This window comes from Petaurus breviceps, unplaced genomic scaffold (assembly GCF_028583685.1).
Source record: "Petaurus breviceps papuanus isolate PSGF00001 unplaced genomic scaffold, PetGlider_PUasm1.0 38, whole genome shotgun sequence".
Taxonomy (NCBI): Eukaryota; Metazoa; Chordata; class Mammalia; order Diprotodontia; family Petauridae; genus Petaurus; species Petaurus breviceps.
The window spans coordinates 79,797,603-79,820,044 of NW_027186304.1; the positions used below are offsets into that span (position 1 = coordinate 79,797,603).

Sequence of the window (22,442 nt, forward strand, 5' to 3'; positions counted from 1 at the left end):
GATAGATAGATAGATAGATAGATAGATAGATAGATAGATAGATAGATGGTGCCAAAGATAATAGTGTGACTATTACATACATATTATCATTATTTGTGAAAAGTCCCCAAAGGAGACTCAGTCCAGGTAACAGAAACATCACATTTTTTGAGATTGTGTTTAGTAAGGTTTTTCTTCATTTTGTCCAATTTTGATCTACTTTGCATAAGCCAAATATACAAAAATCTGTTGAGTTTCCTGCTGCCATGTGTCCAGAGAATACGTTAAGCTTATAAGAATTACATTGGCAGGATCATTGCTTCTATAAAGCATATTCAGTGAATTTTGAAGCCTCATAATCAGTGACTGTATCCCCACTTAATTTTTGTTAGGTCTCATTGGTGACATAGATGAAATTCTCAGGGAAATAAATGTGACCTCTATTATTTATCTAGGCATAAAATATCCATAAAAGATATTAGGTGGCACAATGATTATTATACACTGTTTTAGCTTAAGCACTTAATACAAAATTAATGCAAAAATTAAATTTTCTTCCAAAGGAGATGGCTAGAACCTTCTATTTGTTTTTTCCCCCATTAGAATGTGAACATCTCTAGGGCAGGGACAAGATGTCTTGTTTGACTATTGCATAGCACAATATTTTATATATTGGAATAGCCTAATAAATACTTTTTCATTCATTAGATTATTCATTCATTGGAAAGCAATGAATTATTGGACAGTATACTTTCAAAATATCAAAACTTTGTTCTTGGTTTTGGGTCCAGATCCACAGAGAAAACCTGAAACTATGTAGGATGTTTCTCTAGGAAAGTTTCAGTTTTTTCAGGCTCTTCCTCTCTGTAAATGATCCATGTAAAACTACTTACTTTCTTGGATGTTTGCTTCCAGATTATAAGTATTAGCAAATAGCAGATCTGGAGTTGCTACTGCCAGAATGTCTGATGATGTTCAGATGCCCAAATGTCTCAAAAAACATTGAGGGAGCTGAGAATGTCTTCTGGTTAGAGTTTTCTTTGTCAAGCAACTCTGTCTGGATCAATCTATCAGAAAGAATTCCAGGTCCTTTCTCATCCTGGTAACCTTCCCCTGCATTCATTCTAATTTTTTAATGTCCCTGAAATTGTGATACCAATCATTATACACAATGAGGTATACAGCCTGATCATGCCAGAAGGAAAATTATTTTTCTGATCTAGATAACAGCTAAATGTGGACAGAGTAGATAGAGTGTTGAACCTGGAGTCAGGAAGCCTTGAGTTCAAAGCTGGTCTCAGACTCTTACTAGCTGGGTAGCCCTGGGCAAGTCACTTAATTTCCATTTGCTTCTGCTTGATTATGGCCGAAGAAAAATGACCTTTTCTGATTGGGGTATTAAAGATCTCTTGAAATATCCTAAAATTGCATTTTCTTTTTTATCACCAAAGGATGACATTCTAGGCTTATACTGACCTTGTAATGATCTAAAATATTTAGATCTTTAATGAAATGGTGCTGGAAAATTCTTGTAATGTAGGATGGGTATAGAAATAGGCATGATATAACACATGTGTATGGGCACTGCACCTCCCCTCTCCCCTTCATTCTCTTCCTTTGGGATGGCTCACTTACCCCAAATGTACTAACAGTGGCAGGTAAAGGGTGTTTCCTAAACAGAGGCAGCTGCTATACTTTTGCAACTCATTCCCATAAATATGTTGGGAACTATATGTCTACCACTCACAACTCTGGCTCCTGAGCCCCCACTGGTATGCTCTCCATCAGCCAAGACATTAATTCTCAATCATGAAACATTTACTAAATAGATTGCAAAGCAATAATAATCATAATTGTAATGGGAATGCAAATTTGGAAGATCTTCCCTGCCCCTAGGCTAAAATGCACCAGAAGCCTGGGGAGGAAGCCTTGTTTTTCAGTAGATACTTCTTGATTGGCCAGTGAGTCAATAAGGTTGTTACATTCTCTGAGCCAGGAGAAGGCTATATAAGCCCTGATGTGTAGCTTTGTTTTGGGACTCACTTGGAGAAGTGTTCTGTGATTTGATCTGAATTCTGGGAAGCCGTTGTTGAGAGTCCCTCGGCTTTGAAAAACCCAGATGTGGAAACCCAGATATTGACTGGGTATGGATGTAATGGTTGGACAGTTTGGAAATCTGTCTACTTGATCTGTTTCTCTGACTTGATAATTCTGTCTGTGTATTCTGAAGTTTGGGGTGCCGACCATTTTCCCCTAAACAAGGTAAACGATATATGTCTGACTGATTAAAGTAAGCTTATTAACCCATTTTGAGTTGCTTTCCTTTAACAAAGCAGATCCAAGAACCTGTGTTAGCAGCAAACCCTGAGGACATGCTTGGGGTGCTTGCCGCTACAATAATATAACTGTCCAAGTATAAATATCTGGTCACACTCTCCTAACAATATATGCAGAATCCATAGGGAAGAAGGGGCACAAACTCACAGAAGGGTGGCCATAAATAAGTTCGTATGCCTGAAATCACCAAAATCATAGGCCTTGATATCCTTGGTCTTAGGTCAGTTCTACACCAACACTCACTTTCTGGGTGGGACCTCTTCTCTACAGTCTGTTCTGCTTAAAGCACTTCTTCTTGGGCTCTGAAGCAGTGTTATAGTCTTTTAGCTAAACCAGTTAAACCAAGTCTAGCATCTTCATAGCTGTTCAATAGTTTGTCCCAGCTCTGAGAGGTTTTCCCATCTCAAACCGTAAGTAACATTACGTGCAAATTAATTTCTCAGTACCTGCCCCAGGCAATATAATTAATTATATTATTTATATAATTATAATATGTATAATATATATGTATGTGTTTATATTATATAATAATATAAAATATATTATTATATAGGCAATATAATTAATTATGAGGCAAAATAATTGCAAAACAAGTATTCATCTTATTTGGTGTAAAGACCAATTTGGTTAAAAAAATTGGCACAAAAATATCAAGTTGTTTCCTGTTGGTATTATTCTTTCTGGGGTAGGTTGCTATCTCTAAAATGCAAGAGAAAGGATGAAATCAGTTTTATATTTAGGTTCTTTGCAAGTGCTATTGACACAAGGAATTTATATAGAAATTATATCTGTAGTTAGATATTCTAAGTGAGCCTAGCAAAATAAGGAGTTGACGTAAAACCTAAACTCATTATAACATTCTGATTATAATTCTCCTATACCTGAAAAGGAAATAACACGCAAAATCACTAAAAGGTGAAAATGTAATTAGTTTCACAAGAAGTATTACAAGTTTATAATATTTCATATCCAAATCTAAACCTTTAAGTACTTTGAGAGGTAAGGTGATTACTACATAATCTTGGTGTATATTATAAAAATGTCAATCAAAATTATTGCAGAACTAAGCCAGTGTGAATTAAAGACGAAAGGCTAAAAAATAATTTAGGATTTATGTTACCTGATCGTTCTTTCCTGTCAGGTGGATCTTTTCCAATTTATATTGCTATGTTTGGCATTGTAAATAGTGTCATTTTCTAATGTTTTACAGTGTTATGACCAAGTCACTAGAAAAGAATTTTTGCTTTCTTCATAATTCCCTTTTGTTCCTTTAAGCATTACAAATGGGCATGCATGTGGGTGCACACACACACACAATAAGGGAGAAGTATGTCATACTTAAATTTGACTACTATATACTCATCAGAAATTAGAATAAACCCTAGGTTGACAAATAAATTACCTTTGCCCCTACTCCAGAAACAAATGAAACATTTAATTACATAACCTTTGGTGAATCTTCCTTAGTTTGGTCATTTTGTCCTTGATTGGGTTCTTGAGATTGTATCCTTATAAATATCTTCTAATAAGTAAATGTCCACACATGTGGATGAATTGGGTAATTCTCCATGTTCAAAATGTCCAACTTGTAGCAGAACTGTGGGTTCTGACTTTTAGGAGTTTATGCTATGCATTACTAATAAATCCATTTTTTGAGATTGCCTGAGACTCTGTGTGAGTCTAGGCACAGTAAGTCATTTAATCTCTTTCTTTATGGATTTCCTGACTTGAATTTGAATGATATTTGTTAATTGTCCCAAAGTCTAGACTTGCAGATTGTCTCTGGAACATTTTCTAAAGTTTACTCAAGTACTAAAATTGATAATTATAGCTATGCTCACCACATTGTGCCATTTGCAATCCCCAAATACTTGAATCTTTCTCTTCATCTCCACCCCTTCCTATAGATTTTACCAAGTTATACTAATTTATCCAAAATTAGGCCTTTAAGATATATTAGAGATAATCCAGTATCTCTTTGTCTCTGTGTCCTGTGTCTGTTTATGCCTTTATCTCTGGGTCTCTCTGTCTCTGTGCTTCTCTGTCTTTGCCTCTATGTCTCTCAGATAAAATACCACAAGGTCTTAATATTTTACTACATAGCATTATAGCATAACAGAAAGGCCCCTGTACTAGAAGGAGGCAGTTCATACATACATGCATATATATATACATACATACATACATACATACATACATATTTGAAAAAGGATACTATAACCTTTACTTTAAAGTTATTAAAGATTGGGTATTAAAAATGCTTGTTGAATGCAATGTTAATTTAGGTATCATTACATTTATTCATTATCCCATATATGTAAGCATTCATTATCCTATAGGCTTCTTAGATGCCAAGGACATACACCAACTTTTTGAAACTTCAGTCATATCTTGATATAGAAGGTAGTGATTTGGCTGTGGAGCTTAAATGACTTCTCTTTAATTCCTGACTCTAACACAAGGGTTGTTAGTTAGTGAGCAAGTCACTAATCTTCACAGTGCCCCTGGACAATTTTTTTTTAAATTACAAAAAATCAGTTGTGAACATTGGGTGCTTTATTCTCTTCAAAGTTACATGCTAAAGTGGGTTGGGCTTGGACAAATATTCTCACATGTAGAGAACGGAATAAAGCAGATCTCTGGAGAGAACTCCTAGTTTGATTGTGATGCAGAAGAGACTAAGAAGAACAACTAATTTAGGACCAGGGATCTCTCCAGTTGTGGAGAGAGGTAGTACAAGAGATAAGGCCGCTCTCAGTGGTAGTCACTGCCATGTAGAGGTTACTTGTCGAGCCTGGAGAGTCTTCTGTGCCACATTCTCCACTGAGATCTGAAATCCCCTGGACCCAAGCAAGGACTCCTGGGACAGGCAGATAGTCTGGCCATTGTCCATTTCACCAGCTCCACATGTTCTGGATCCATGGACATGGAACTTCTGCTGCTTAGTACTACAGCTCCCTCCTCTTCCTCATCTTCACGCTCCACAGGAGGATTAGGCAGGTACATCTCTAGAGCCTAGATAGACTCCTAAATGTCAGTGACAGCATCTTCAATACTTGCTATTGGTCCCAGCTCTACGTCTTCCTGCCCAGGGTCCTGGTAGGAATAGTCTGTTGGAACTGACCCCAAGCTCTTCCCCAGGTTCTTCAGTGTTCCAGTCACCTGTGTCATCTGTAGGGCCCTAATGCTGCCCCATATCCTCATTCTGGATTGGGAAGATCTGCTCAGGACCCCAGGACCACTGTTGCCATTCAGGCTCAGGCTGCTCCACGTCCATGGCCGAACACACACCCTGACTTCTGAAGAGTCATTTTCTGAGGAGTAATTTTTTATCGAAATTGGTGTTCTAAAGGAATTTCAGTGCCCAGACTCCCCTACATTCCTAAGATCGTAGGTCCAGGTCTAAACAAAAGGGGAAGGGAAGACAGGAGGAGTGGAAGCTTAAGTATATCATTATATCAGTTCCTTGTCTTTCCAGTCTGGGTGATGAAGATAAGGCACTCATCAGATCTATATCATTATGGGGAGAATGGGAAAGACCTAAGGCTGGGGCTGTTTGGAGGAGAGTGACTTTCTACTGAGAAAATCGATTATAGCATTATGTTATTTATTCTCTGCCATAAGACTTTAAAGGCAACTTGAGCAAAATTATATAAGCAACTTCATTAGTCCTTAGGAGCAGAAGGCAGTCAATGTTTAATGTCTTATTGGATTATTGACAGAATGACAAATTGATCTATTTCCAGCGTATCAACATACAGATCCCAGATCAGGAAGAAAATTCATACATTTATAACCCTGACTTACATCCTTGGGGTAGCTTTATGCAATAGAGCCAATATCATAGTGAATCTATACTTAGGAGGGTAGTTTTATGGAATGTTTCCAGTTAGAGAGTAAAACTCTCTACCAAAGGGCTGGAGGTGGAGATCCCATCCTTATTCTAGGAAATGCCGACCTCTCTTTGTGTGGCTCCCATAGAGCAGATCCAGTAACATGAGGACAGACTGGAACACAAGTGTTTATAAGGAACTATTTTAAGTCCAGCAAATATATTCTTTAAGAGAATAAACATAAGAAAACATTCATGGAAGTAGGCTGAGCGAGGGTAGGACAAGTCCTTTGTTTCTCCCAGCTGATTTGTTTCTCTCTGGGCTCCTGCTCTTGGGGAAGCTAAACTCACTGGCACCTCCTAGCTTGTCCATTCCAGCACAGGCCATTTCTCATGGTCTTACAGAAGGGAATGGTGGATGTGGTATCTGCCAACTGTTGTTCCTGTCTCATGTCACTGCTATAGAGTAATCACAACCTCTCCCTTCCCTCCTCATTTTTCTGGTGAGTCACATCTGAAAAAACAAAACAAAACAAAACAAAACAAACAAGCAAAAAACCCTCTGACCCTACCCACTTGCCTAAGGACTACTCTCATGACATTTTCTTCTCTTCCAAAATTGGAAATACAAAGCCCAGGGTTTTTCTTTATTTCCTTCATATGTATATATGTTGTTGCTATTTGTTTTTGGCCAGTCACTTTTTTGCCAGGGATTGTTACAAATTGGAAATCAATTTTAGCCACCCATTTATATCCACAGTGGGGAATTTTATGACATATTTGTGTTCCTCCTTTTTAGTAGCTCAGTTAGTCAGCATTTATTTAACACGTACTACATGCTAGGCACTGTGCTAAGCACAGGAGATACAAAGAAAGATGAAAAACATGGTCCCTGACCTCAAGAAATTCACATTATAATGAAGGGTGATAATATGTGGCAGCTAGGTGGGGCAATGGATGGAGCACTGGGTCTGGAGTTAGAAATCACTGAAATGATGAAACAAAAACATCAGATAACATGCAAATAACTATGTATCTACAAAATATCTGTAGTACAAATGGAAGGCATGGGTGGCGGGTGCTTCCTGCAGAAGGCAAGATATGAGCTGGGTCTTGAAGGAAGTCAGGAAAGCCAAGAGGTAGAAGTAAGCATGGAAAACAGCTAGCACAAAGACTCAAAGCAGGAGTCGTTCAGTCATGTCCAACTCTTCGTGACCCCTTTTGGGGATTTCTTGGCAAAGATACTGGAGTGGTTTGCCATTTTCTTCTCCAGTTCATTTTGCAGATGAGGAAACTGAGGCAGAAAGGGTTAAGTGACTTATCCAGGGTCATACAGCTAGTAAATGCCTGAGGCTAGATTTGAACTCAGGAATGACATGGCACTCTATCTACTATGCCACCTAGCTGCCCAGAGTCAGGAGATAGAACCTTAAATGATGGACAGTAAGTCCAATTTTGATGAGTTGTCATGTATGTGGAAAGAAATAAAGTTTAAGAAGATTGAAAATGTAGGAAGGATACAAGTTGAGAATGGTCTTAAATGTCAGACAGAGCCTTTTTTATGTAACCCTGGCAATAATAGAGAGAGGGCATAGTGTGACTTGGTAAGACTTGTCCTTTAGGAAAATCACTTTGGCAGCTCAATGGAGGATGGGGCAGATTTGAGGCTGGCCAACCAGAAGACTATTGCAATAGTCTAGGGCAGGGATAGGGAACCTGAGGCCTAGAGGATCCCATGTGACCTGGAGGCCACAGGTTTCTCACCCCTAGTCTAGGAGGAGGTGTTGAGGCTAAGGTGCTGGATCTGTGAAAGAGAGAAAGGGATGCACAGGGGAGATGCTGTAAAGGGAGAAGCAACGGGCTTGGACAACTGATTGGTTATGTAGGGTGAATGTAAACTGACATACGGTGAGTGTGAGTGAGAAGAAATGGACACGTGTAGCCTGGGAGTCTGGGAAATTGGGAGTATGATAGTAAGAGAAAAGTTCAGAAGAGAGGAAAGCTTCAGAAGAGGGGAAAAGAATGAATTCTGATTTAGACATAGATATCCACGCATATTATAACAGGACCATAGATACAAAGCTGGAAGAAAACTTAGAAGTCATGAAAGACATTCTTATGATTTTAGGGGAAGAACAGAAGCCTAGAGAGATTAATGACTTCTCCAAGGTCACAAGGGAACCAGACAGTAGAACTAGATCACGTGTCTAAGTGCTGTTTCCACTACACTTTACTGATTATCTGCAATTCATCAGAATGCTATTTTATTTTTTAGGCTCAAAAGAAACCCAGTAAGAACCAAGCTTTGTAAATTTTTGAGGATTCATTAAAAATCATAATAGTTAAAATTATAGAGAAATTATTCTGTTCCTTAATATATGTCTCTAGTTGTGAGGTAACTATTTCTCAGTAAATAAATTTAAGACAAATATAGTATTATATGTGAAACTTTAAGTGGAATTAGTAAATGATCTATTATCTATACATTCCTATGCATATATGTAATATATACTGTCCACATATAGAAATACACCTATTTAATGCTAGTATATATGTATATTCCGTTAGTAACTAAACTTTGCTTTCCAATGTCTTTTTGCCCACAAGGGGGCACTAATGTTTTTGATTTACCATTTCCATAAATCTAAATCTAGATGAAATTTCTTTTCAAAAGTGAAAGAATAAGGGCATTTAATAATTCGTAAACAAATCATAATCAGTACAGTAATGCTGTAGGTCATTAAAATTGAATTCCAACATATTTCAAAATAAATACAATTATCCTCAATTCATTTCAATACAAAAAGAAATATGAAATAAAGTATCAAAATTTTCATTTATACTTTGTCTCATTTTAGAAACAAGTAGAGGAGAAACATTCTGCCCACAATATACCAAGTTATTTCTGTGATAATTATCAAATTTTATAAGACATACACAAAAAAAAGAAGGCCATCTGGAGTTTAAAAGAAAATTAAAAAAAAAGACTTTAAACCATCAATCTTTCTTTCATAGTTAAACACACTATCCACTATCCTGTTCCAGTTGCCTTCTTCAATGACTATAAGCTTAAAGATCTGTTTTAAAAGGATTTATAATGCTAAAATCTCACCTAGAGCTTTTCTCTTTCCTTATAGAACAAAGCAAACAATTTAATAGGACTCTACCAATATCATAGTACCTCCCATTCCTCTAATAACTACTTGTTGATTGGGAGTTAGCTGAAACTAAGCTATTGCAAACATTCCATTTAATAAGCTATTTTAAATCTTCCAAGTCAGTGCTATAGAAGTTATTGCTTTAGTATATGAAGTAATAACCGAGTGGTCAAAAATAGTTAATGAAACCTAAAAAGGACCTAATTTATTAATGAATAGTTTAATTATAGGAAGAATGTATAAGATTTAGTAGACATTACATTTTATTCAATATCTCTGCTGTATAATTTAAAAGTAAAACCGTGAATCTATGCGTTGCAACCAATGGCATGGCAGAAAGAGCAATACATGCAATAAGAAATCCTGGGTTTGAGTCAGAGCTTTACCATTTAATAAAGAGCTTTGCTACCTGCTACCCCTCCAGTGAGACACTTAACCTCCAGGATTCTCAACTTCAAATGCAGGAAATTGATCAACTGGATCTCAAAGTTCCCTTCCAGCTCCAACATTCTGTGGTTCTATAATATACACAAATGAGAATTCAGAAATCAATGAACAATATTTCACTTTAAATTTCTCTTTCTAACAATCCACATTGGAATTCTATGGTTTACTTATTGCTATCTATTGTTTAATTGGTTTTCCCTTGGGTAGAGATAATGGCAAATAGTTTATAAATGTTCTCTCTACTTTCATCAGGGTTCGAATTTTATAGTTGAATTGTATGTCAAAATATTTAGCTTAGTTAATTTTTTGAGATTCTCACCCAGCTAATCAAGGAATGAGAGCTTACTTCAAATAATTAGTAATAGGCTACCACTAAGATGTTTTAAAATCCATTTTTTAATTAATTTGCTTCATAGATCATAGTTTGAGAACTGGATAAGATCCTTAGAAGTCATGTACTCCAACATCCTCATTGTACAGATGAGGAACCAGAGGCTCAGACAGAATAACTAACTTGTCCTACCTGGGACACACAGATAGTAAATAGCAGAGGTTGATCTTTGGACTCAGGTCCTCCTACTCTAAAATGCAATGACCTTTCCACATTAACTCTTGCTTCCTACTGTTTTGTCACTCATTCATTATATTCAACAATTCAAACTTTTAAATATGTACATAGGAAGAAGAGCTGTTTGTGGGGCTTTACTGTGTAGCCCTATGAGGTGGGTTTTTAAGTCTTATCTCCATTTTTTTAATAGATGAGGATATAGGTTCCAAAGAGGTTAAGTCACATAAAATCATAGAATTTTTAGAGTTGGAAAAAACTTATCATTCTTCTCGTCAGATCCTTTCATTTTGAAGACAGGAAAAAAAGGTCCAGGGTGTTAAATGGCCTGGCCAATAACACACTTGTGGTATGAACAAATGAGATTTTTAAAATGTTTTGTCAACCTTCAAGCTCTATGTAATCATGAGCTATTGTTACCTTTACTATATAGAAAAAAAAGCTGATACTCAAAAATGGATTAAAGGACTTCTTTAGTAAGGACTTTACATTAGTAAGTAGCAGAGCCAGCACTCAAACCAAGGTCTTTTGATTGGGGCCCAATTCTCTTTCTTCACATGACAGCCTCTCACTACACATATAACTGAGAAATGTGGATCCCCGTTTCACACGCTGCCAAATAAATTATGATATATAACAGTAAAGAGAATAATCAGTTACATTATTTGTTTTCAATATTAGAATATTTCAACTTTTGAAAATGGAGTTTGAATATCTGTCCCCAAGTCTTAAATGGTTCCTTCAACTAGCTACACTTGTTCTGTCAATTAAAATTCTCATGGCGTTGTTATACCACACGCTTTTTTTGTTGCATACAAATTTAAAAAAAATAAATTTGTATTGATATATTTTGTTGTCACATTGCCAAAATTTCCCACTGTATCCCCCATCTCTTCACTCTCAAGAGAGCCATCTCATATGACAAAGAATATTTTTAAGGGAAAGAGCAACAAGAAAAAAAATTGGCAAAAATGATCAATACATGGAACAAAATCTAAAAACACATACATTCTTCTATGCCTGTGGATCTTACAGCTCTGCTAAAGAGTAGAGGAGGTGTCTTCTCATAAATCTTCTTTGGGTCCATGCTTGTTCTTTGTAATTTTTCAATATTCACATTTTAATTTGTGGCTGTTTTCATGTCCTTTCCATCAGAGGTGGCAAACACTTTGCTTATAACATACTAGGTAGGGGAGGAAAGCTGAACCAGATTTAAATGTTGGAAAATATTTAACAAATAAATAGAAATGCAATAAAACATAGGTAATGGGTAAAATCACATTAATTAATTAATAGTACATCAATAGATAATAGTATATAAAATTAACTCAACAGGCAAGCCAGAGGGTTTAGTGGCACCAATTTCTATTTGAATTTGACCCTGCCACTTTACTTTGTTGTAGTCATTGTGGATATTGCTGTCTTGGCTCTGCTTACTTCCCTCAGTACCAGTTCATATATGTCCTTCTATGCTTCTCTGTATTTCATCATATTCGTCATTTTAAACAGCATAGTAATATGCCATGACAGCCATCTATAGCAATCTATTTAGCCTTTCTTCCAGTCAATGGGCATCTATTTTCCCCCCAATTCTTTCTTAAGATAAAACAATAAAGGGGCAGCTAGGTGGTGCAGTGAGTAAGAGCGCTAGCCCCAGAGTCGAGAGGACACGGAATCGGTTGTGGCCTCAGATACTGAACACCCACACAAAATAACTGGCCATGTAACCTTGGGCAAGTTACTTAACCCCAAATGCTTTAAAAAAAAAAGATAAAACCAAAAAGTATGTCTGTGTGAGATAGTGATTTAATTTGAGAGTGGGTGTAGTGCAGTGGGAAGTGTGAAGAACTTGGGATGAGAGAAGTGGGGTTCACCGTTTCACTTGTTTCATGGACCTGGGCTAGTTGGTCACCTCTCTGGGCCTTCATTTCTTCATCTTTAAAATGAAAGTATTAACCTAATGACTTAAAAAATTTCTTTTCAGTTTTAGATCCACCTATTAACCACCTCCTAATTGATAGCAAATGACATTTTAATTGAAGTTTAAAGTTATGGACAAAGAATAAAGTTGTATTGGTATCCATTTTCCTCAGTCGGAGAGCTATTTTACCAGCTGAGAAAGTCATCTCTCTTTAGAGAAACTAGTTTTGTACACATTAATGTACCTAACAGCCCCTCAATGTCCATTAGGGCAATCACACTGTGCACACAAAATTGTAAATTTAGTCCATGGAGGACAGCTAGAAATCATGAAGACAAAGGCAAGCCAAACCAGCAGGTGGAGTTCTCTCTCCAGAAGTAGAAACTTAAGTAGTATATGGGAATGTGAATTCATTCATATTACCTGGAAGATGACAGTTATAAGATCATAGATTCAGAGTTACAAAGGGACCTTAGAGATTATCAGGTCTGACCCTTACATTTTATAGGTTCATCAGATCATAGCTCAATAGCTGGAAGGACCTTAGAGATCATTTGAACCACCACCCTCGTTTTAGAAATAAAGAAAATGAGACCAGGAGATAATAATAACAATGACAATAACAATAATAATAGGACAATAAGAAGTTAGCATTTTAATAGTGGCTTAATGTGTGTAAAGCATTATATATGTATATTTTATAAGCATTATATATTGTATATTTTATGCTATATGTATTATAATATTTAATATATATGTATATATGTGTGCATGTGTGTAATACATATGTGTGTATGTGTGTAATGCCTCATTTGATACTTACAACAACACTATTAAGTTGTTGTTAAGTCATATCTGATTCTTCGGGACCCCATTTGGAATTATCTTGGCAAAGATACCGGAATGGTTTGCCATTTTCTTCTCCAACCCATTTTACAGATGAGGAAACAGACAAGCAGGGTTAAGTAACTTGACCAGGGTCACACAGCTAGTGAATCTCTGAGACCAGATTTGATCTAAGGAAGATAAATCTTCCTGATTTCAAGCCCAGTACTCTATCCACTGTGCCACCTGGCTGCCCACCCTTTTAAGTGAGTGCTATTAGTATGCCCACTCTACAGATAAGGGAATGAGCTAAGAGGTTAAATTGTTTGCCCAGAGTTGCACAACTAGTCAGTGTCTGAGGCAGGATTTGAATTGTTCATGTCTCCCTGACTCCAGGACCAATGCTTTATCTCTCCACTTTACTACCTAGACGCCCTGGCATACCTAACTTCCTCAGTCACACAAATAGTAAGTAGCAGAGTCTAGCTATGGGCTCCTAGTCTCTGACTCCACTGTGGGTTCTAGTAGCATTCTCATCCACATATTCTTTTTACTTAGCAATCGAGTAATCATAAAGTTACAATAATAAAAAATAACAATATGACTATAAAAGGTTTTTTAATAGAATAATTTGGGGGAGTGCAGGTAGGTGGGGTGTGTTTGTGTGGAGGGGTCAGGACTTGTGAGTTCTTTGGTTTTGGACTCTCCTTGTGTGGAAACTCCCACCATGATACAGATTAGCACCCAGTTCAGGGCTTAGAAGTTTAAAGAATTAATTATCTGGAGAAGAGAGAGGTTAAATGATTCAGTGATCTTATACATCTAAGGTGTCACCAAGACATAGAATATAGGAATATAAATTTAGAAATGAAAGCAGCCTCATAGATTATCTATTTGAAGCCCTTATTCTATGAATTCTGAGACTTCATGGTAATCTAAGAACATAAAAGTCGGCGGTTTTTAAAAATTTGGGGTTGCTTATTTATTTCAAGCTTCAAGGATCCCTTTCATTTCTAATTCAGTCATGAGTCTTTCAATTTCTCCTATTTTAAAGCAAGAACTTGGTATCTCTTCAATGGTAAATAAACCAAGGAAATATCAGGCTTCAGAGAGACACACAGGTACAGATTAATAAAATATCCCCTATTTTTACCCTTATTCTTCAATGGATCTACCTCTAGCTAAAAACTAGTGCAAAATCTTAAAAATGAGAAATAATAAACATTCATAGAAGCTACTTGAATGACAAGTAATTTTATTAAATTTTATATCCAAATTTGAAAATATCACATACTTCCAAAACCATACATATAACTACGAAAATCATTAACAACATTTTTAAAGATACAAAAGGTGTTTCTAAAATGTAACAAAAGTATTTCTAGGGAATCTTTAGAAGTTGTGAAACCATAGAAAAGAAAAGAACTAAGTAATGCTTTCAATTATTCAGGCCTCAGAATCTTCCAGATGCTTTTACTTATTGAGACATTAAAAACAAATAATAAAAATGTCAGTACCAGGGGTTTTGTTTTGTTTTGCTTCATTTTGGAAGGAGGGACAAGAGGAGAAGAGAGGGAATTCTTCTGATTTTCAGGGTTTCTATGATAAAGAAAGAAAAATGTTGGCAAATGCCTCCCCCAGCCATCCATTAAGGGTGATATTACAAGTATTATTTTAACAATTTTATCAATGAGAAAAGTAACACTCAGAGAGAATTTGCCCATGATCACACAACTGAGAAAAAGTCTGAGATAGGAATTGAACCCAAGTCTTCTGACTACTTCAAGATTCTTTCCACTATACCCTGTTACTTCAAAATAAAGCTCAAGATAACCAAGTGACTTAATGAGAGCCACACAGCGGGTGAGAGTACAGCTCACTTGAACAAAGGACTTCCACCAACCAGTTAAGTAACATGACTACAAGCCTGCTATCTGCCTGGCATAGCACTCTGAGTTTCAATGTACTTCTGTACTAAGCTGCCTTGAACACTGATTTGTGACAAGGCCTATAAAGTTTATTTTTGCATACATAAATATAAAATTTCAATTCCATATTAGTGTTATAATTTTAATCCTAAATTGGCTCAAAACCAATAGCACCGAATTTCAAAAAGGGCATTCCATACTTGGATCCCTTGTGTCATATTGGAAAGGTTGCTCTGGATGTTGCTTGAAATTAGTGACCTATGGAATAGACCTCTGAAATCCTTTTATTCATTTATGTATTATACAGTTGTTTCATTTTGTTACCATGTTATTATCATTATGATAGGATTTGACTTTTTATATATCTTTAATATATAGTCAAGATTCACAATTCATAATTATAAATGACATTGGATATCTACAGTTTTCTTTGTTTGCTTCCAGATTTCCCAGATTCCATGAGTTTTCTCTCTTTTCGGCTTTTGGTCAGTGACCTTGGTTGGTTATAGCTTGGTAATAATATGAGTGTAATCTGTATAAGGCAGTTCATCAGGGTAATTCTATACCATGGCCAAACACTGCTCCTTTAACCTTGGATTTCTATGCTACCACTTCATAATTTCTCACTGCAGCTAGTCAAGAATTTATTGTTTAAATATACCTTTTATTAAACATTAGAGTCATGCTTGAAACATATGTAAGTCAAGAGAAATTTGAAATTCATTAGAGAATCTTGTTATTTAAAAGAATCTTTGATAAATCCTTTCTTAAAAGAGAAATAATTGCTAATATTTATATGATGCTTACCTGTCAAAAATGATGCTAAGCACTTTTACAAATATCATCTAAACTGATCCATTTTCACACCATTTTACAAATGAGGAAACTGAGGCAAATAGAGGTTAAGTGACTTGCCCAGGGTCACACAGCTAGTAAGTGTCTCAGACTAGATTTGAACTCAGGGTTTTATAATTCCAAGCGCAGTATTCTATCCTCTGCACTAGGAAAAAAAAAAGTCTTGTATAACAGGAAATTGCTGGTTCATTGATTTTGTCGGACTAGAATTTATTAAGCATTCACTGTGCCAAGCACTGTGCTAAACACTGACTTAGATTTCTGGATAGAGTGTTTTCCTAAAGTGGGGGCCACCTGTGCTTTGAAATACTCAAGCATGTGTCCTTAAGTCATGTACATTTCACTTTAGATAGAAGATAGGGGGAGGAAAAACACCAGGTGGTTAGATTAGCTGAGAATCAGTCTGGGGAGATTCCTGCTCAGAAATGCATCCCCAAATTACCTGAAATTTATTTGCTTAAAAATTGTAAACTTGAAATCCTAGGGAGATTTATCTTAAGTCTTGTAGGAAAATTTTACTTCCTGTTAGGATTTTCAGTTCCTTTGATTTAGGTAACTCCTAGAGAGGAGTTCTACAAGATTAGACCAGAATCTAAACAGCCACAAAGCAATTACATATTGGAATAGGAACCCAGGGTGTAGGAAATCTGAGACTCTCCCCATCTATGACATCCGTATCTCTTTTAGAAGCAGCTAGGTGATGCAGTAGATACAGCACTGGACCTGGAGTCAGAAAGACCTCAATTCAAATATAATCTCAGACATTTACTGTGTGACCCTGGACAAGTCACTTTCCCTCTGCCTCAGTTTCTCAATTAATCGAATTCTCAACTAATCAAATAAAATGGAAATAAAAGTAATAGTTCCTGCCTCCCAGAGTTGTGAGTATTAAATGAGATAGTATTTGTAGAGTGCTTTGTACATAGTAGGGCTATATAAATGTTTATTTTCTTTCCTGCTTTGACTCCTTTATTCTTAATTTTTTTTTTTGCTTCAGTAGTCTAGCCATTTGGTTGGTACCTCAGAACCTTACTGAATATGATTCATGTGGTGATGGCACACTTTATAGTCTATTTAAAGATTTCTAACTATTTCTCTAAAGTCATGTGGATTTCTCAGAGTAAGAGATGTAAAATTAAAACATTACTAGGATTAACCAGAAGAGATAAAGGTGATTTAGTATTTTCATAAGGAGTTTCTCTTTTCCAAGAAAAAAATTGTTTGAGCCAGAAAAAAATCACCTTTCACATTTTGTTAAGGGCTCACTCACATATTACTTTTCAGTTCACGAGAAACTGTGTGAAAGGTAGTACAAGTATCATTGTTGTTGTTGTTGTTGTTATTCCCATTTTACAGATAAGGAAACTGAGTCTTAGAGTGACTTGTCTATGATTACACAACTCGAAAATGGTAGGGCCAATATTCTTACTGACTCCAAGTCCAAGGCTCTCATGGAGAATATCATACCGCTTCTCATATATTCAGGTAGTTGACCTTGAAAGATCAGGTACTTTAGAACACATTCCAGAGCAGGCTTCTAAAGTATTTTTCAAAACATAAATGAAATCATGAAAACAAGGAATATACATGGGCCAATGAGCTTTCCAGGTACACATGACAGAGCTAAACCAAACAAAGTAAAATGACCTTGTGGTTGAGGTATGGCTGGAGCACCTCATGCATTTTGAAAACTGCCATTCTTGACTGCAGAATGTGAGTTCTTAGATTGCATAATAGTGTCCTGACTATGTGTATGCGTGTGTGTGTTGTGTGTGTGTGGAATCCTATTATTTCTACATCTGCATCAAAGGATATATATTTAAATCTCTGTCTCTTTTGGGAATTTCTTCATCATGTAGCTGCTAAACATCTCATGTTTTGGGATGGGAAAACTGTTGAATCATTAGGGCATGGTCTTTATAATGAAAACTCATCTTTCTTTTTTTTAAAATCATACATTCTGGGAAATTACAGGAACTTAAGGTAGATTCATCTGGGGATTGCTTTTAATACATATACCAAGTATTTCCCAATTACACACACAATGAAATTGGCCAACAAAGATTTAACATGGAGACTTTTTTCTTGTTATTTTGCATTCTAAAGAATAGCCCCAGTGGGATTCTTTTTGGCAGAATATGGATACTGTAATAGCAATTTCTCTCCTGTTTCATATAATACCCTTAAATCCCCTTTAAGCCACAAAGTAATGTAACCTCTAGTAAAGAAGTAACTACATTCCTGTTTTTTCTCACTTTCTGACAGCCAGTAGCATGTGTCTCTTAGTTTAAGCTTTGCTTATATTAATGATAGATGAAAAAAACAGATACTTTATTTTTTTTGGAAAGTGAAGTTTTTAACTAGGTATGATTGCTTTCATATAATTTCTTTTGTTCATATTTTATTCATTGCTTTAATGACCACTTATTAAGTGCTAATGCAATAAATGACTGTTGATGATTTTTGATCCAACTGTCTCAAAATGACTTATGGAAATGTACCATTATTACATCATCAGTGTTGTTGTCCTTATCTGTTCTGATTTTGAAAAGGACAAGGTCACTTACTCAACCATCACCATCCAAAATACATTAATTAAACTGCTAATACAGACATCATATTATTTTATATTAAAAGGGGAGATTAGAGTACAAATGAGAATGAAGTCAAGTCCAGGGTAAATTTTCATTAAGTACTCTATAATACAAGGTCCTAATTATGGAGGTGATGAATATCAGTTTTGAAAGATGATCAGACAGTCCTTCTCAAGGATATTTCTTTTAGTTAGCATTCCTTTAATTATAGTATTACTCAGTGAATGTATGCTTTAATTTCACAATGTGACCAACATGAGGGAAGTATTTTTCAATAATACCATACCACTTGACTCAAAATGTTGTAATGAACATAGAGGTTAGACTCTAAAAGTAAGGTAGAATGAATACATGTCCTGGTTTAACTGATATAAATTAATGTGTGGCTTTTATACATTAAATCAAATTCTCTTGAGGAAAAATAGATTTGAAACATGTACTACAACTGAACTGATTGCCAAATACTGTTTACAAAATACTGCCTTATACAAGACTAGTTAAGGAAAACTCAATGGTACCTGAGTTATTCTTATTAAACATGACCCAGTAGCTTTGTTTAATCATATCATTCACAAACTACATGAAGCTTATCCTGAAATAATTAAATTTGCAAGTAATTCTTTAATTTGCAATTTTATAAAATAATTTTGTCATTAAATCTCATTGTTAATCCTACCAAATATTGATTTGTGGATGAATAATTGATCGGCCAATCAACATTTTTAAAGTGTTTACCAAGTGCCAGGTATGTTAACCTGAATGACATTTCACAATATTTATATACAGTAGGAAATAATATACTGTAGTCATATGAAAAGGCTCTCTCCTCCTGGAAAAATCATAATTTTCCCCACCAAGAGTGCTAATGAATAATAATGGTAATCCAGAAATCTTCCATAGTTTATGATTCCAAGTGCTGCTTAACATATAGACCCTATAGCCACTGTTTCTCTTTTGATGCCTGGAGTTGAGCAAAGGAGCAAAGTACCAGAGTTACAGCAATGGTTTGCAGCTGTGATTTTTACCATCACAAGGGTGGGATCAACTACAAGGTACTACTGGGAACTACTAGTCACTTATGTACTATCTAGATTGTCTACTATGGATTTATTTTATTCTTGTAGCTCAGTGGAGATTGTGTGTTGTTGCTTAACATTAACTAAGGTTTTGTAATGCATTTTTCACTGCCTGTATGCACTATTTCCCCACCAGGACCATTCTCCAGACCATGGGGCATGATCCACCCTTCGCTTCTTGGGGAGCCAGTAAGCAATGGCCAAAAATATTGGACATTTACAAGTACATAAATACAACTACCTGGTTCAATGAAAATAAAATCAACAAGAGCAAAACTAACACTGAATTCACTCCAAAAAGCAGTGAAAATAGAGCAGTTATTATTTAAAACATTTTCTACAAATAAGATCTTAGTTGATGGATATCAAATTTTGATGACCACAAAATTCACCACTTTTCTGGTCTTTTGAAGTAGATTCATAACACAGATTAGTTATATTATCAAAAGATTTTGAACATTTAATTTTAACATGGAGTGTGAAATTGAAGTTACATGTTCTCTACATGAAAACTAAAAATAGCATATGTTTCTTTTTTTTTTTTTTAAAGCAATCGGGGTTAAGTAACTTGCTCAAGGTTACACGGCCAGTTATTTCTGGGTGTGGTGCTAAGTATCTGAGCCCGGATTTGATCCCCAGGTCATCCCGACACTGGAGCCGGTGCTCTTACTTGCTGAGCCACCTGGCCACCCCAAGCATATGTTTCTTAATGTCATTTATTTCATCAGGTAATATAATCAACTGTTTACTATAAAAATTACAACTTTGAAAAAAGTAAAAAGAACACAAAAACAATTATGGTGGATCATCCTCTGAAATAAAAAAAGAATTATTCTTTAAAATTTACTGTAACATATCCTTAACTTTGAATAAAATATAATCTAAGAAAATTATATGTGTAGATTATTTTATAAGTGTATGGTATCAGAGTGACAATTTTGCTGCTTAAAAAAAAGTTTGGAGTGTCATAACAAAATTTTGAAACCATGGCATTTGAAGGCTGTATTTGAATATATAATAAGAAAAATATCTTCTGTTCTATTCCCTGCTTTTTCTTTTTTTCCCTCTTTCTCTTCTTCCCCTCTTTCTCTCTGAATTTATTATCAAGAATCAACCTAACTCAGTTAGAAGGGATTATATAATAGCAGTCCTCTTTACTTTCTTTTTCTCTTTCACCTCCTCAATCAAATTAAAAGAACATTTACTATATGTCTATTATGTACAAAAATGAGAACTCCAAAATTATTTAATCCATCCATACCAGAATTATGAATCCCATCCCATCTAGAACAACTTGAATCAGTGTTCATTTAAATAATGTCCAGTGACTAGAAAACTCATTACCTTTCAAAGCAGGCTGAGAATTATAATAAGGAAATTTCCCTCTCCAACCCCCCCTTCACAGAGCCAGAATTTACTCTCCCTATTAGTCCTAGTTTTGCTTTCAAGGATCATTCAGAATTCTTCTTTCATAGGTCAACTAATGAAATATTTGAAGTTAACTCTTGTACCACCAACATGATATTCCTCTACTTAATCCTTACTCTGCTGTACCATTGTGGTGTGAAAGTGATCCTCGATAACTAAAGGCTATCAGACAAGACCCCAAGTTCTAGCTCTTGCTGAGATGAAAAAGGTTTCGGCAGAGGCATAATGATGGACAATGCCTGCTGTCTGAAGACCAGTCCAATTTGGTTAGGACCAGTCACCAAAAGATTGGTCACTTGATAAAGAATTTTATTTTTACCCAGGGCAATTGATGAAGAATATCAACCAAAATGTAGAAGGGTTGTGCTCTTCATATTGATGAAATCATAGATCCTTGAAACAATGAATTACTATTGCATTAGATACCACATCAAAATGATGCCTCAGTTCCACCTTTTGAATTTCCTCTTGTGTATACTAGATGTGTTTTGTTTTCTTGCAATTTTTCTTGACCTCAATAACTGCAACTGACGTGCTAGGAGAAATGGGTCAGTAGATTAGAGCTTCCAGTGAAGACAACAAAATAGTTTGGAGGATAAGAAGATTGGTCTAGGTTTAAAGAAGTGAATGAAACATGTTAAGAATCCATTTCTAGACAGCTCTGAGGTTCAATGAATCTACAATTCTAGAAAAGCACTATTTTGCTCTTTATTTTGCAGAATGAACATAATCCCATCTTTAGAAACATTTCTATTTATAAAATAGCAGATAAGAGGTTTTTAAATACAGGAAAAGGGTTTTATTTGATTTAGCTGATTTACTAATTTCAGGGATAGTGAATTGAAAAGTAGTTTCATTTTTAAAATCACCATTTTGGGTCAAACTTACAAAAAATAAAAAAACTCATTGAGCTAAAATATATAGTTCTAATTTAAATAAAGGAACAACAAAATTTAATGTCTCATATATGGCATGTGTTATAGGTTCTGGAAGGGCTACAATGTTTAGAAAAAAACACCATCTCTCTCCTTAGGGATATATAAAGACAAATAAGACACAGTCCTTTAAGGAATTTAGAAACATGATTTAATTTGCAAAATAATTTATACCTAAATGACAAGTTAAATAATAGTATATGAGTTAGTATATGATTGAGGTGGCATATTATAATAATATCAGATAAGATGGAATCAGAAGGCCTAGATTTGAATGCTACCTCTGTTGATTATCACTTTATGAATTGGGTGGGACAAACCATTTTAGTTCCCTTGGTCTCAGTTTCCTAAAAAACTGAGGGAGTGTGGAATAGATGACCTTTAAGATCCTTTGTGGCTCTCAATCCAAGACTCAAATAGCATAAACTATACAAGATGGTAGCAATGGGGATAGGTGCAATGTCTTGGGGAGATGTGGAAACACAACTGTCCTGTTGGATGGAAAAGAGATCAGGTAGAGGCAAAAAGTAAATTTACAGAAGAGTTTGGGGGTATATTTAGG

The 22,442-nt window shown here is 35.5% G+C and overlaps 1 protein-coding gene and 1 pseudogene across 1 annotated transcript in view; one reads left to right on the forward strand and one right to left on the reverse strand.

The window, feature by feature from the left end:
• Window positions 1-22,442, forward strand: part of CUNH8orf34 (chromosome unknown C8orf34 homolog) — a 375,736-nt gene that overhangs the window by 189,123 nt on the left and 164,171 nt on the right. The window lies entirely within an intron of this gene.
• Window positions 4,998-5,567, reverse strand: LOC138170150 (male-enhanced antigen 1 pseudogene; annotated as a pseudogene).